Source organism: Misgurnus anguillicaudatus, chromosome 2 (genome assembly GCF_027580225.2).
Source record: "Misgurnus anguillicaudatus chromosome 2, ASM2758022v2, whole genome shotgun sequence".
In the NCBI taxonomy this organism is placed as follows: Eukaryota; Metazoa; Chordata; class Actinopteri; order Cypriniformes; family Cobitidae; genus Misgurnus; species Misgurnus anguillicaudatus.
Genome location: NC_073338.2, coordinates 34,958,879 through 34,976,187, shown reverse-complemented (window position 1 = coordinate 34,976,187; position 17,309 = coordinate 34,958,879). Strand labels below are relative to the sequence as shown.

Below are 17,309 nucleotides of genomic sequence, written 5' to 3'. Positions count from 1 at the left end.
CGTGCACTTCATCTATGTACAGTGCGTTGTGAATGTGTTAGCATTTAGCCTAGCCCCATTCATTCCTTAGGATCCAAACAGGGATGAATTTAGAAGCCACCAAATACTTTCATGTTTTCCCTTTTTAAAGACTGTTACATGAGTAGTTACATGAGTAAGTATGGTGGAACAAAATAAAAGTTTTGTTTGGAACCATAGGAATGAATGGGGCTAGGCTAAATGCCAACACATTCACGAAGCACTGTACAAAGACTAAAAGTGCATGCATTGAAAAAAGATAGGTATGTATTAATTCATCTAAGTTGAGGTAAGAAAAAAGTAAAATATTTCAGTTTATTTCCAGATTAATTTATGAAAGGGTTCTCTGCCTCTTCTATTAAAACAAACCTTGAACTACATGAAAATGTTTTTTTCTCATTTCCAAGATCTTAAGTGTCGCTGTGGGAATTCGAGGCACTAAAAATATTTCTTTATATCCACAATATACTGCAGACCAAGTTCAACTCAAAGAATCTTTCAATTCTCTGCAACATAAAAAAATCACTTGTGCCAGCAGCTGAACATGCCGGAGGGCAACCAGTCAGGTATTTCCTTCATTGTTATCGCTGACCCTTAGAGCGGGTGTGTTCACTAACAAGATGTGTCTCCATCCCTGTGCCTCATCAGGACCTCATTTGTGTCTCAGATCTTTGAAGTTGTTCTTCAGGCCAGCCCCCAAAACCCACGCAACTTCAAAAACCACAACCACGGAAAGAGATCAGCGCGAGAGCTCTTCCCGCAGTGTTGGGTTTTTTCGGTTGCACTCTAATTAACCTACTTCGATTGCATCGCATGGCAACATTTGACAATGCAGTACCTTTCATATCTGGCCAGAGGAAAGCTCCATTTATCTGCAAGAGATTGTTAGCGGCCATAAAACCGAAAGAAATCCTAATTAAAAATGGAATGCATTTGGAAAAAGCACACCGGGTTGTATGTTATGACTCATATTGGCTCTGTAGTTTGCAGTCGTGTGGTTAACTTACTCTTTATTTGAACAGGACAATGTGTGTATCCGCAGCAGGTCATGTGTTTGATAGCTGCTATTTCCATTTATTTGCCGTTTCCTTCATTTCTATTCTCAAATAACTCACTCGCTTTAATTTGGTGCACTGTGTTCTTTGTTCCCGAGTACATATTAAGCTGTCAGCCTCGGAAATATTGCATCTGAAAAGTATTTACCAGGGATTAAACTCTGGTGCTGTGTTTTAGAAATGACTCGGGATGAAGTTGAAAGATGTGATTATTAGGCACAAATGCTCTCATTACACCTAAACGTATTTGTTCACATTAACACATCAGAGACTTTCAGTGCATTTATTGCTTCTGTAATTATTGTGTTCGGTGATATATAAGTGATAGATGAAAATGACTTTGTTTGTTTTGTTGTCGTATTAAGACTTACAGGATGAGCTATTGATCTTCTCCAAACAAATGTTCAGAAACAAAATGCTTATGAGTTTTTGTGAATTCTGATGTACACAGTTTTGTCATGTTCAGAAGTGTTCATGAAATATTTATATAAGTCTACTGAAAGACGTGAAGAAAATATATGATGTCACGTAAATACTCATTTTTGAAAATTACTAGTGACGGAAAATAGCCTTTTGCATGATGCATAATTCATTTTTTAATGTGAGTAAATGATCTATACTGAAAGATGCAGAAAATTTTGGGCTGTACCGTATTGTGCTGCTAAACAGCATGTGTTGACTACTACAAGAGATCTTTCTTCTTCTTTACACATTTAGTTTAAAATATATCATATACAGTAAATAATATAGATGTGTTTATAAGATTTCATGACAATATATAACTTATAATAAAGTCCTACTTTATTAAGCATAACTAAAATAATAAAATAATGATGTATTACATATTTCCGTGACAATGAGCAATTTTTACAGTTAAATAAATAAACAGGCCTACATAAATGAAAACCTCTCATATTGATGCAGTTATGTTTAACTTACTGTAAAAAGAGCTGAGCAACATCTTGGTTTTGAAAACAATTGGTGCTCAGTCATAATAACATACAGAATAATAAGAAAAGATATGAACAAATAATCAAAAAATACTGCTCAATTATCATAAACAGCGACTTTTGCTGCAGCATGACAAAACCAGCACCACACAGATTTAACCATATTTATACTGTAATGTTAAACTGTACTATCAATCCTTAAAACATCTTCTTTCTCTAAAACAGTGGTTTTCAAACTGGGGGCCGGGGCCCCCTGGGGGGCAGCGAGATGGTGCCAGGGGGGCCCAGTTTTATGACATTTTATGAAATACATTAATTTAATAGGAATTCTGTGTAATTATACCTAAAAAAATAAGGATACTAACCAAAAGCACCACTTTTTTGTATAATTTAATGTTTTCTTTTTTTAATTAAAATGTTGAGTTTTAGAACAGTTTTTTGTCACAAATTTTCTTTGGGGGGGCCACGAAGGAATGCACCATACACAAGGGGGGCCGCACGCTGAAAAAGTTTGGGAACCACTGTTCTAAAACATACATGTGAAGATATGAAGAGTTTGGTTCTAAAACGCGATAAATGCCATTTAAAAAAATAAAAATAAAACGTGCAGTTCTTGTTCTTCATTTTGATTGGTTGAAACGCGTTCTAAGCCATGAAAAAATACAGCGGTAAACCCAAGGTTCAGACCACATTACATAAGTATCACTGCGCCCCGTTGCTGTGTACTGATTTATAAACACCACAGTCTTTAATCATATGTTTAATTTGTCTACAATTGCACAATTAATGGCGATATCCAGATAAATGTCAATCAATATTGTTGAGTCATCTCGTCAATCAAGAGAAAACGTTCCCTGAGGAGTTTCTACCTCAAATTTATATTTCTGCTATCCACTGGGTGGCGATCTTACCCAACTTAAACACTGACGCATTCACTCTACACTAAAAACACTATGTAAGTTTTGATCAGGCTCTGAATCTGATCTCTTACAAAAAAAATTCACAAAAATGGAATTATCTCAGCGTTTAGCTGAAAATTTGAGAGGTGATAAGAGAACAAATGAAGGTAGGATGAAACAGGGTTTTTTAAGCGGAGCGTCTGTTCTTTCATTTGATATTTTATGTTTATTTAAAGAAGATCATTTTTCTGTAAGGCATTCAAGTAAAACTGGGTGGCAACTTAAAAAAAAAAAACGCTGAAGTGGAAAGAGTTAAGCATGCTTCCAAGCATATTTGATCATCACTTCAACAGTTGCACGATATAAATGTTAATGTATAAATTAGATGAATGTTGATTTTAAAAAATGAACACCGCAGTCTTAAATCATATTTTAATTGTGTCTTTGCTGCATCTGTGTTGCTTGAGAACTGCGCTCTGTTGCAGACACACTTGATTCTGAGGAACTACTTTGTTTGGCGGAAGAGTAATATTTGTACTAATATAATTACAACTAATTTGTGTTTTATTTTATGAAACCCTGCTATGCATATGAAGTAACTGTTTTATAAAAGCAATAAGCCCCACAAAGCAGTGGGGTTACAGTGCATTTTATAACAGCTAACTGGGTTTTAGGCACTTTGCTTCGCGTCGCTTCACTGGTAACCCACTGCTTCTTGGGACTTATTGCTTTATTAGTTACCACCAAAATCAGTATTGTATCAGGTCAGTATTAAAAAGTAAATTATACATTTTACGCAAAATCCGATATATGCCGCGTTATTCTGTCATCTTTTTTCCAAACACGATAAACGCCAGTCCTCCTTCTTTGCAGAATGCAATAAATCCGCTCCACAAACCACAGAGCACCATTCCATGCATTGTAAACAATAAGGGCGGCGCGTGGAATACACACAGAATCCTATCTACTTTGTATTTCGTGATCAACAAACAAACAAAAACAAAATAATACTTTTGATGACATTGATAAACCTGTGGTGGTTTTCTGTGGCGTTGAAGAAACGTAAGACATCAAAATAAAATAATTTGCCTGGGAAGCACTCGAGCAAAGGAATGCCGGCTGTTGCTTGTTCTCACACGACAGCATCAAGCTTCTGTCATGTTAACACATTGAGATCAGGGGATCTCATGACAACTTTCCATCATTTTACTCGAAGTCAATAAAAATCGAGCAGGACCAAAATATTTTATAGATCACTGTCAAAAAAGTTCAGTGACGACGTTGTGTTGTAAGTGTTTTGATTAATGCCATTAATTAATGTTTATTTTTTTAATCAGTGTATACCACTAGTCAACTAAATGAATATAACATGTTAAAGATGAATGCAATAGATTTATAGCATTTTGAAAAAAAATACTTGTCATGGATTTATTGCATTTTGCGGAAAAAATTATTCGTTTTTATAATAAATCGTTGAAAATCAAATTATGGATGTGAATTTTTAAGGTTATTATAACCTAAAGATGCTATGTGAGAGTTTGTAATAGAAAATAGTGGTTTTCATCTCGTCACTTTCTTGGTATAGAAAACACATTTTTACCAAAATTAGTAAAAATGGATTTATTGCGTTTTGCAACCAAACTCTTCATATGTTAAAAATGGTTAAGTTTATTGTTTAAAACATGCACACACACGCAGGCACGCACACACACCCGCATACACTCACACCAAACCCTACAGAAGGATGGTTCACTGCTGTGCAAATTTTGATCATTGAGACTTACTGAATTGATTAGAACTATTAGCAAAAATGGCATTACTGTCATAAATTTTTATCCACCAGTCAAACCTTTTCTAAAGCCCTGAAGCTGGATTCTTCGATTAGGTTAAAATTAAAGTCGTTTTTCCATTCAAAGTGTTAGTGAAGTTTTTATTCCCTATACTCAATTTTAGCCCCTACAGTAACTCTAGGAAACAGTCTTTTAGTTATCATGAATACTGTCACATCAGTTCAGAGCATCGGGTTATTCTGAACACATCTATTTAAAAAGCTCAAGCAAAAAGAAATGCACATGCACTTTAGATTTAGTACTGTGCCTTGTGTTACTCGAGTTTATTGATTAACAATGCCAGATGTCTACATTTCTCCCCGTTTTATTTTTCTAACCTTCTCTCTGCATTGTTGGCTTTAATCTGCTTTTTATCTTGTCACTGCTGGCTCATTTTCCTTAGACACATGTCACAGAAATGAGCACTTGTCTTGAAAGGGGAATGAATCTAATCCATTTGAATCTGATTTAGGAAGTCTTCTTGAAAATGAGAGGCAGCTCTGTTAAAAGGCTGTGTTTTTGTGATATAACACACTTTCAGGTATTTAATGTAACTTTTAATGTGATTGTATAAGAGTCCTTAAGTGGATACTGCAGTGGTATTAAATGTAAATCCTGTTAATGTCTCGCATAAGTGATAGAATTCATTGAGCAGTAAAGCCGATTCTTATTGCTAATGTGGCAGTCCTTAAGATTGATGACACAATTAAAATGATGCGTCCAATAATATTTTTTCACGTATATCACATCACTCATAGATATGATGCATTGACCATGATGGATTTCATTTAAAATGTATTCCTAGTTTGACTGAAAGCCCTTTAGGATTATAGAGATTTGAACCATATCAGAAAACAACAGATCCGGCTTTAGCTCCAAGCTACTGTACTGTGGCTCAATGTACCAGCATCAATCACCAAAATGCAAAACATTGTCTTAATACCTTAGCAGAGTTTCTTCCTGGAAAAGCATATCAAAGCAAAACAAATCAATTTGATCAAATGCCCTATTGTGCTGTTCAATTTCGATAATATCAAAGCTGCAACTAATCTCCATAAGACTAGTATTCTTGTATTGGAGTTATCTGTTATCAAAGCATGCAAAGGGCTTAGGGAAAAGCTAATATATAATATATAACACTGTCTATCGAGACAAGGGGCCCTATTTTAATGATCTAAGTGCATGGTCTGATGCGTATTGCGCAGGTGCACTTAGGGCTATAAGTTTAACAAAGAAAAAAATGGTTGAGTCCAAAATGTTTGTACCTAATGAGTCATGGGTGTTTTTTGGGCATAACGTGCAATAAACCAATCTGGCTTTTTCACTTTAAAAGCCAGTAGCGCTTGCACCATAAAAGAAAAAGAATCTGCATTCGTCATTATTTCAAATAGGTAATTCTGCATGACTATACATTATGACATAGGCAGTTTTATCTTTATGTAGGGGAGAGGGGGTTAAGTTGTCACACTTTCACACTGTCTAATTTTAATTTTTAAATTCAAACCAGAACTGGAAATTCTAAAGGGGGTCGCACACCGGACGCGCAGCCCAGCGCCGCGCCGTTATAAAAAACTCTAACACATTGTTTTTTATGAGTGTACGCACACCGGCCCCGACAGGTGGCGCCTGTCCATGACGCCCAGCTACGACTCAGGAAGTTGCTCAAATCCCTGTTGTGCCACAGAGCGCCACTCGCATAGTGTAACATTAAATAACATCATATTTGTCACAAATCATTAACGATTAACATTGGCTGCTAACGTATATTTTGCATCTTGAAGTAGATGCTATCTGAATAAGCTCGCGCTATTTAATGTGCACTTCCGATTTACGATACTTCCGAGTTGTCCTAGACGCGACTTGACGACTTGCCCCAAACTGACATGTGTGCTAGCGTTGGCTAAATCTCAGTGATAGCTTAAAGCTCCCGTTCTGTCTGTGATTTTGAAGCTTTGATTGTGTTTATAGTGGGCTATATAACATGTGTTCATGTTTCACGTGTAAAAAACGCGGTATTTTTCACACAATTTACTTATCTGTATAACGCTGTTTTCACTGTCCTCAAAACAGGCTTCCTTGTTCTGTGAAGTCCCTCCTTCAGAAATACATAACAAGTTCTGATTGTGCAGTTTGTTTAGTGTGCTGTGATTCGATAGCAGCTTAGCTTTACAGAGCCGTTTGAGCTAAAGCTGGTGACTGACGTATTCCTGTGGGCGGAGTTTAGTCAACGAACTGTTTTACTGACGTCATTAAAGCAGGAAATAGAGGGCTGTAGTCCAAACTGACCGTTCGTTGTAGGCTTTTAAAAAGGAATTCTATTGAAGAAAATATATCGCCTGGCAGTGAACTTTGAGCTTTATCATTTTACAGGTATTATTTATGCTATTATAGCAACATTACACACTAACTAGGGTTTAAAAAATGGTATCAGGAAGAACGTGACCTTTAACATACAATAGCATGTCAGTTAAAGTACGTTAAAGAACGTTATTGTCTCCTCTATTTTGCGCAAAATACAAATTTTTTAAATTCATACCTAACCAAGTTGTATTGCATAAAATGTTGCATATTTTTTACTTTTTAAGTTAAAAAAATATGAAAATTGCTAATTTCCGATTAGAGCGATCTTGACAACATGTGAACACGAAGTTGACAATGGGCCCGTCCCAATACCTCCCCTTACCCTACATTTTCACCCTCGCTTTTGCTTGTGCATGTGTAGGGGTAGGGCATCCCACTACTTTAGGGAGCAAGATGGAGTGCTATTTTTCCTTTAGAATCAACCCTCAAAATGTAGTCAGGACCGATGCAGGCTTAAAACGAAGTGGGAGATGAAATTACCCAGGATACCTTGCGAGCCCAGCATTAACATGAATGAAAATAGTAGGAGGCTACTACCGGTAGACGCGTCAATGCTGGACGTGACATAGGTGAGCATGTTCGCTACACTTGCTTTGCTCCCTTGGTGTGAGGTGTCCCATTTTATAGGGAAAGATACGATTTTAACCCCGACTTCCCTCGTTGAGGGGACTTTACTGTCGAGGGCACTCAAATCCAAGTGGAAGTTTTAAGGAGGTAGAAATAGGACGGGCCCTTAGTCATCAAACAAAGTGGCTATTTGATTTTTGAGACAGTGCCTCTAGTGTTGGAGTTATGAACAGTGTGACAACTTACCCATGTGACAACTTATCCCGCTCTCCCATACACAATGCGTCACATTAGAATCCTTTCATTTATTTTAAATATTTAGCATGTTTGTGTGTTGCAGCACATCCATGTGAGTTCAATAAACAGAGTGTGTACAGTATGTGTGTTGTGCATCTGCTTATAGGGGCATTTTACAAACGCACCCTTTAAAGGGGCCATGGCACAAGACTTTTTTAAGATGTCAAATAAATTTTTGGTGTCCCCAGAGCACATATGTGAAGTTTTAGCTCAAAATACCATATAAACAATTTATTATAACATGTTAAAATTGCCATTTTGTTGGTGTGTGCAAAAATGTGCCGTTTTGGGTGTGTCATTTAAAATGCAAATTAGAGAATGAAGTGCAAACACCGATCACAATTATGGTGGTTTGTTGCAATTGAAACTCAATTGTTCTGTGAATTATTTTCTCTCTCTCTTTATCTGCACTAAATGGCAGTGCTGTGGTTGGATAGTGCAGATTAAGGGGTGGTATTATTATAATAAGAGCTCCTTATGACATCATAAGGAGAGACAAATTTCAATGACCTATTTTTTCACATGCTTGCATAGAATGGTTTACCAAAACTAAGTTACTGGGTTGATCTTTTTCACATTTTCTAGGTTGATAGCAGCGCTAGGGACCCAATCAAAGCACTTAAACACGGAAAAAGTCAGATTTTCATGCCATGGCCCCTTTAAATAAATGTAAAAAATACTGCGGCATTGACTTTAGAGCAGGTTCTAGTTGGTCGATCATGCAATCATTTTCGTTTGCCTAAAAATAGCAACGTGCCAACAATGTGACTGAGCAAACCTTGTTTTAGGACCAGCACGCCCATGGGCGAACAGATGGTGCAAGTGCAATTGCTATTTAAACAACGTGGCGCTGTACTGTACGTCAAAATAACAACAGCGTTAGGCTGAAACTAGCAAAAAACACCTGAGTTGTGCCTGGAATTGCATTGCGCCAGGTTTAATATAGGGCCACTTCTGTCAAAAATGAGATAATGATATTAACTGAATGCTTTCGGCATGTATTATGTACCTAATCCCAATGTAAAACCATTCAGAAATAGCGCATAGTTGGCAGAATCCGTTAAATGCCACAATGATTTTGTAGCAAAGTCCTCTAAGTGCACGGAAGATGAACTGGGTGAACGATGGTGAAGAACTTTTTACCCGGTAAAAGGAGGTTTACCGAATATATGAGGATATTGACAGTTTTTGAGCCTTTTGAGAAAGGACAGTAAAGAAAGATGAGAGATTTTTAGTGGATATCATGTACTTTTTTGCTGCTAAAGACTGCTAAATATTGCCTATAGTGAGATTTGTTAAAATAGGGCATTTTAATCACAGACTAATAACCTTTTCATTGCCATTAAAGTAAAATTACTCAAACACAAGAGTCTGATATAAAGGGTCATTTACAAAGAAAACATGTAAAACACACTTAGAGGTTTTTGCATTTGAACTCCTTACATGTCCCACATATCTGTCTCTAATTTTAATAGTTTTCAAAACCTTTTATTAAACAGAAATTAAAATAAGAGTGCTCATTCAATTTTCTTAAAATCAATTCCTTTATCATTTATTAGTTTTTAAACAAAAAGGCCAATACATATTTATAACGTTATATATTCATAAGAGTATATACTACTTGTTTGCAGGACACATTGCTAGTGCTGAAAACTACTGGCTGTACTTGTATGTCTGATGCTTAGGAATCCTATACTGTATTGGTCCCTTTTTTTAACTTGGAGTCAGAATTAATTTGAGTCATATAAAGATAAAATGGTTAGAACGGCTTTAGCAAAAAAGTAATTTATTTAAATTGATTAAATATCCATTCTCTTGCAGTAAGCAGTAAAACACCCTGACCAGGTGGCCAGTCAATCACAGGGACTATTAAATAGGTTTGTTTGAAAAAACGAAACTAGAGAAACAGTGGAGATTGAAGTTTTATGAAACATCATAAAGCCATGGTTCATTTTGAGGTGATTGAAAAGAATATGTTTCTATTCAGTTTCTTACTGGTTTATGTTTGTGTTTGTCTTTTACACTGTCAAATAAAAGGGTCACAAAAAAGTTCCTTGCTGTCACTGGGTTGGTCCCCTTTAAAAAAAACACACACCTTTTCACCTAAAGAATTCATATTAGTACCTCAAAGGGACATATTGGTACCAATATGAGGAGCTCAGATGGAAAAGCAGCTAAAAGCCACCTCTGTCAAAAATGAAAAAACAGTATTATCAGAATGCTCTCTGCACGTATTATAGGTTCATCAAATACTTTTGCTTCAAATTCGCTTAACCCCAGCCTTAGGCCATTCAGAAAAAAAGCTTTGTTGGTAGAATCCATTAAGAGTCTGATAAAAATGCTAATTTACCAGAAAAACACGTCAGACGCACTTGCATCGGAGCTCTTTAAATCTATACCTAAATGGTACATATTAGGAGTTTTTAAAATACTCATGACCGGTTTTAAAGGGAAACTTCACCCATTTGCATTAAGCTTTGTACCGTTAGAACCCCAGTCATGTTTTTGAATGGTCGTGCACCATTCCCTCAGTTTCCCCTGAGAGGGGAGAAATACTGATTTCAGTGAGGCACTTCCTTCTTTCAATGATGTAAAAATCGTCATTTTGCGTCATTGAAAGAAGGAAATCCTGTATCTCTATTGAGTGTGAAAGACTACAGACACTCATTCCTCATTTTTCCGAGGTGGGGGCTATGGGTGGGACCCACTCACGCTTCAGACCAATTACAGATAAGTTGGTGGGACTTACGAAAATATACGAACACAGACCGAACAAAAACGACCAGCCGCCATCTTTATGCTAAGCTAAGCTAAACAGAAGTTGTGGAGCGAGCCAGAATTCATGTTACAATAACAGTGGAAGTTAATCAATATTACATGGAAGAGGGTGATTTTAATAGAAGAATGAAGGCTATACTTGCTCAGCATTTTTTGTATAAAGTTTTTTATTCTTTTAAAAGTAAATCATGATTGGTGTCAGTTAGACACAGTGGTGGTGGCTATTTTCTTTGTTTTACTAACGTGGCATTTATGTACATAATAGCATGTCTGAGCCGTGTTCCGAGTAATGGGAGTGGCTTGCAGAGCTGTGCATTGTGGTGCATAGTGGCAGTTGTAGTTTTTCATACAAATGTGCTCTAAAGTCACATTTTGTCTTTTCTCTGTCAAATAGGCACAAAATTCTACATTTATGTTACATTTTGACTACAAATATGACTCACTTTCCATAAAGATTAATGTTCCTATCGGTGAAATGGCCCTTTAAACATATTGTATTTATGTACGGGTTTCATTAAATATCTGTTTAAATGTCTTTATCTCTTTTTATGGCATAAAGGGGATACATTATCCCAAATAATGTTAAGGTAAAACTGCTAAAGACATTGTATGTTAGTGGAATCAGTATGCATCTATGCAAGATTGATAGTGATCATATAATCTCTCCATATACAATTGAATTCAAAAGATCAATATCTGGGAATTTATCATTTACGCAAACCCAAAAATAGACCAAAAGATTTAGAATAAGAAAAGTGAAACAAGCAAATGTCAAGAAAGATTATTTTTAGATACCATTTCTAGGTCACTAATCAAATAAGCACACATCCTTTGTACAAAAGGTTTAATTTCCTTGGTTCCATTGAAGCACACTAGATGCTCTTTGGAACGTTCTTATATCATGATGATATAACATGGATCATCAGGTTTGGCACAAACCTGTAAAGTCAATGCCAGCTGACATTACAGCACAAAGAGGCAGCAGATTGGTGTCTAACTTTAAACTACAATTGTTGTCTTAATAATATAAAAATAGCTAAATTATGTTTTAAATTGGACCGTGTGCATTCAGAGCCCATATTACTGTATACACAGCCTGTGAATGTGTATTTCACAAAAAGTCTTCATTTACACTGTAAAGAAAAATAATATTACAAGAGACGCATGGTAATACAGAGATATTATTTTATTCAACAGCCATGCCTTGATGTTGCTTGTATTATACCCTTGAGCACAGTGAATGGATAAGATCAGAAGAATGCAGGTTTTTATCACCATGCCATTCCTCATCTGCCAGTCACAGAGGAACCTGAAATGATCTTCTATAATGCTGACATGTCTCAGCCACTTCGTGAGAAAGAAAATCGTAAAATACCGTTCATTGAAAAGAACAGGAGAAGGGTGCATAATGAGTAAAAACCGAATACAGCTGTTTTTTCTTTTCACCGTGTATTTTATGACTGCTATTCATGAATCATTCAAACTAGCTCATGACTTGTATTGCTTTTTATACCTGCCTTGGGAAATCTGAAAGTCCTTCTGCTCACACAGAACACTATGAGCCTAAAGGTTAGAATGGAATTTTAAAAAGAAAGCAACATCAAAATGCACATGTACTGTGATATTTGCTTTCTCTTGCACCAAGAATTGGCTATGTGTAAATGCAGTGATACAGAAAGTCTTATAGAAATAATGGTTTAATGTTATTTGCAGTGTTTCAGTAAGTCTCACAGAAATAGCATCTAATATGCATTGGCATAAATTGTCGTTATCCACAGAGACACTTGGAACAACTTCCCTGAAGAAAACTTTTGATCCTGACGATCCTTTTAATTCACAAACACAAACAATCTTTTTGCCTCTTATGCATTCAGCAACAACTTCAAACGCATTATATTTACATCCTAATGTTGCCTGATATGTTCAGAGCATATTCTCCTCAAAGAATTTCAAAACGTTTGTTCTGGGAAGGTTTGAAAAGATTTTGTGAGTTTGTGTTAAATACAATGGATCCAAATTTCTCCACACGAATGTCTGTCGAAAACGAATTACATCTGCTTGTTAAAATATCAACATGAACATCTTTAAAAATTTCCGTACACTATCTTAACCCCGTCTATACGACAGCAAACGACATTAAAAAAAGGTTCCCTTTATCTCAGAGATATACAATTTTGTGACTCTTCCTTAATAATTTATCTATACATATACACAAAATGGACTTGATTCGGTTGTTCTGAAGGCATGTAAATCAATATGACCCCAATTGAAAATGAATGGGAAATTTCCATTTGTCAAAAAATAAATATCAATAAAAATAATTTGACACAGAAATGAAGGCCTGGTACTTGTGCACAAATTCAATGCAGAAAACACCTGCTTACACAAACACATACAAACATACAAACACACACATACACACACATACACATACACACACACACACACACACACACACACACACACACACACACACACACACACACACACACACACACACACACACACACTTCATTCAGTCAAATTTCTGTGGCATTTTGTAAAAACAAACAAAATGCATCAAAAACTACAAAACATTCTACTATTTGAAATAATATTTACTTTTAATGTCCTTTCTAATGTTTATATATAAAATCACAAAATGTATCACTAAAGTTGTGATGTGAGCAGTTGCCTTTATCCAGTAAAATGAATGGGTCTCTATGGGCATCTGCTGGTCGAAATGATTTAATTCTTTTATGTTTTTTTTCTCAACAACAAATGGCCGAATTCAACACATAACATCTAGATCAATATCTACACTGTAAAAAGTAAAACATTGCTGTTTTTCATTTGATATAATTTTTTTCATTCCAATAGCCTAAAATTATTAGATTGTTAAGTAAAATTACATTTTGTAATTTGTATGTGTCTTTCAATCTATTTTCTTAGATTGATACAATATAAAATTATAACATAACAATGAAATTCAAATTATGCATTTAATCAAAATATTTTCTTAGATTGATACAATATGAAATTATAACGCAACAATGAAATTTAAATTATACATTCAATCAAACTATTTTCTTAGACTGAAACAATATAAAATTATAACATAACAATGAAATTCAAGTTATACATTCAATCAAACTATTTTCTAAGATTGATACAATATAAAATTATAACAACAATGAAATTCAAATGATACATTCGATCAAACTATTTTCTTAGATTGATACAATATAATATTATAACATAACAATGAAATTAATATTTTACATTCGATCAAACGACTTTATTAGATTAAGCACGGTTTGCGCATGCGCACAGGTGAAAACGCGAGAGAGTTCTGGGAGAGACCAAACGCAGAAGTTGTGATGGACGGTTATCTGCTTATTAGCAGCGCGAACAGGACACGTTTGTCAGGTAAGGAGGAATTAACAATAATTACACGTCTGCGTTCAGCACTAACACAATAATTTTTATAAGGTGACTTGTTCAGTTTTTATAAGGTGACTGGCACCATTTTACCTAGGCTATAGCCAGGTTTACAGGCTAGCATGACCTAGCATAATGTAATGGGGAAACTCATTCAGCATTTAAATACTTAAAGAGCAACTTGAAAGTTAAACCACCCATTCACTCAAAGTACAGAAAAATACTGTAGGAAATAGATTAAAAAAAATATATTTTTCTAAATGCACTAATTAGGCTTCTGGGGTCATTTTTGTAAGAAAATTTTAGACCCGCCTCTAAAAACCGCCAAACCGGAAGTGACATCACGAGAGGCGCACGATGGATCGCAATGACAGTTCTTCGGACGCTGAGGAACGAGTAAATGTTTATTCATACTCGTATGGCGAACTACAGCCATACAATTATGAGTTTGCTATGCAGCCAAGAGTGCAGGGACTGGTCAGGATTAAACAGAACGGTCAGAGGAGACAAATTGAAGTGTTATGTGAGGAGAAAAGGACAGATGTCTGGGTGAGATCAGTGATCTGGCGAGACGTAATACTTTGCTCAGATCACAAGATTGTACAGATTATTATCATATATCATGCAATAGCAAAGATAGTATTGATATTTTATGTCTTTTTAATGCTTATAAGTTATGTTAATATCCATCCACACTTACGTTAGGTGATACAGATGTTGCTCATCACCGCAGGAGAGGTGAGCTGTCTGAACCCATATGTGCTACAGGCCAGGCCAGTAGAAATGAGTATGTTTATGGCAGAGATTATTTATTACTAATTTATTTAATATCCATGTATAAATGAACAGTAAACTAAAGATTTGAATGTTAAAACAATCTTAATAAATTTGTTTTTAAACAATCTTAATGAATTTGTTTTAATTACAAGTTGCCTATAGTTCATCACCAAGTCACAATTTTTCCTGGCACTAGTCAATATTCAAATTAACAATATTAATAGTTTTCCCATCTCCAGACAATACCACTAAATACAGCATAGGCAAGTTATCCGCTGCTAAGGAACTCTGTGCAGGCGCCCTTACCTACATGTGTCAGCCATTCAAGAACAGGTTCCAGAGGAAGGAGGACTTTATAAATGGTTTGAATACCCCCATTTTGTGACAATCAATAAACAATAATCACAAATTGTCTTACCGTATAAAAACTGGTTTATGAAGTTTAGATCAGATATATACCAATTAGATCTGCATTTGTAATTCGATTTAGTTTTATTTATGTAGCACCGAAAAAAAGATATACAATCTGACCCATTTAAAAACATTTAACAATTTTTCAGTATCTTTCCCATCATATGTGCGGGTATTATAATAATGTGTTGAAGTGTGTTAAATTGTGAATGATGTGATTAATAGATCCCAACAGCTTCATCCTTGTTGATCCTCTGGATGGATCTGGAGAGGGGAGCAGGTGTAGTGGAAGACAGGACAGTGCTGCATTCTCGTAGAGCCTGTGGTGACCTGGAGTATTCCAGAACAGAATATTTAAATAGATTACATTTATTTGTCCCTGTTAACAGTGTACACCAAAGTAATACAGTTCTGATAAAAAAATGTATAGTCAAAGTGGTTGTGTTGGTTTTGGTGATGAGTCAGCTTTATATTATTTTTTGAAAGCGATATACAATGCTATTGTTCAAACATTTACAATCTTTTAACAAAAAACAACCGCTTACTGCAAATCTCTCATTCTGCCACGCCTTCACGATGGTAGAAATTGTGTACATGGTGGAAGAAGGTGCTGACAAGATGCTCTGAAGCCCAAACAGCTTTAACATCTTGATGATCTGGGTCAGTGTCGGCCGGTGACTTCTTTTTCGAGGGCGCACGTTGCGAAGCTGGTCACATGCATTGAGCTCGTCATGTGTGTGGCTCGTAATTTCAAAATATGTGTTCAGCGCGTCATGTGAACTTATGTGCATCACACTTGATGTCAAAATCTGCTGCACACGCATGTAAAGGGTTTATGATAAATGATATGCTCACGTTTGCCTGATACTCACTTAATCTCCTGTGTAATTACAGTTTAGTGTCAAGTTATGTATTGCGAGTATTTTGTGAACATGAGTGCTTCTTTTATCATAAACCTTTTCAACGCGTGTGCAGCAGGCACGTATTGTGACAAGAGGCATGATGCACATGGTTCACACACGTCACAACAAACACACATTTGGAATTCACGCCCCTCAGAAGAGAAGTCACTGGTCACCAAAAAGCATATACATGCATGCTGCACAGACCTAAGAGATGTATATAAAAAGCAGAAAATTACTATACCATAGCATATAAAACAAAAAATACAGGTTATGGTACAACAGACATCAGCTGGCTTTAGCAAACAATGAACTTGCCAACAGCCCTTAATAAAAAGAAAAACATTATTTTTGACTTTGACAGACATGAATAAGTCTTACTTGTGTGAACAGGATGAGATTCTTGCAGTGGTTTCTCATCAGATGAGTCTTTTTTGTTTTTTCCTCCTCCATAACACATCGCCAGGTTCGTCCATGACAACAGAGGATGATTCATCATACCAAGCATCTTCATCTGTAGCTGGACAACTAGAATTAAAACAGATTCACCTTTATATAATTGTATAACAGCATGTCACTTCTTAGGTACATACATGAACACACCACATGACAAAAAACGAATTACGAATTAGCTATGCAAACAAAGTAAATAAGCTGTAACTCGATTTGATGGTTATACTATTTGCAATCTAAGCTTATCAGTTAGTTGATTTCCATATTTATAAGAAACTTGAATGAAATCATAATGTTAAATGATTTGGTAGTAGCAAATGTTTAAAAAACAAGACTTACTGTGCATAGTTCACGTTATCTTTGAGCTGCATCTCAGACGGACCGTGATCGATTCATGTTTTCTCGCGGCGGTAAAAACACAGGCCTCACGTGGTTCTTGCTTCGGCATCCAATGTTTAACTCCATCATATTGCCGGGATGATAATCCTCCGATCTAACGTGAACGCTATACACCACCGCGTTTTTCTGAAGCACATGCTGAACTGAAGTCGCGTCTCTCGTCTCTTTCCTCGTGCTGCGCTAAACACACACA

The 17,309-nt window shown here is 35.9% G+C and overlaps 1 protein-coding gene and 1 long non-coding RNA gene across 4 annotated transcripts in view; both read right to left on the bottom strand.

Moving 5' to 3' along the window:
• The window catches only part of rgs18 (regulator of G protein signaling 18), a 109,447-nt gene that overhangs the window by 52,539 nt on the left and 39,599 nt on the right, over positions 1-17,309 (bottom strand). The gene's annotated exons all lie outside the window — the stretch shown is intronic.
• Positions 15,425-16,431, bottom strand: LOC141366114 (uncharacterized). Its single transcript, XR_012371137.1, has 2 exons — positions 15,908-16,431; positions 15,425-15,692 (listed from the first exon to the last, which is right to left on the bottom strand). It is a non-coding gene; the product is annotated as an uncharacterized lncRNA (long non-coding RNA).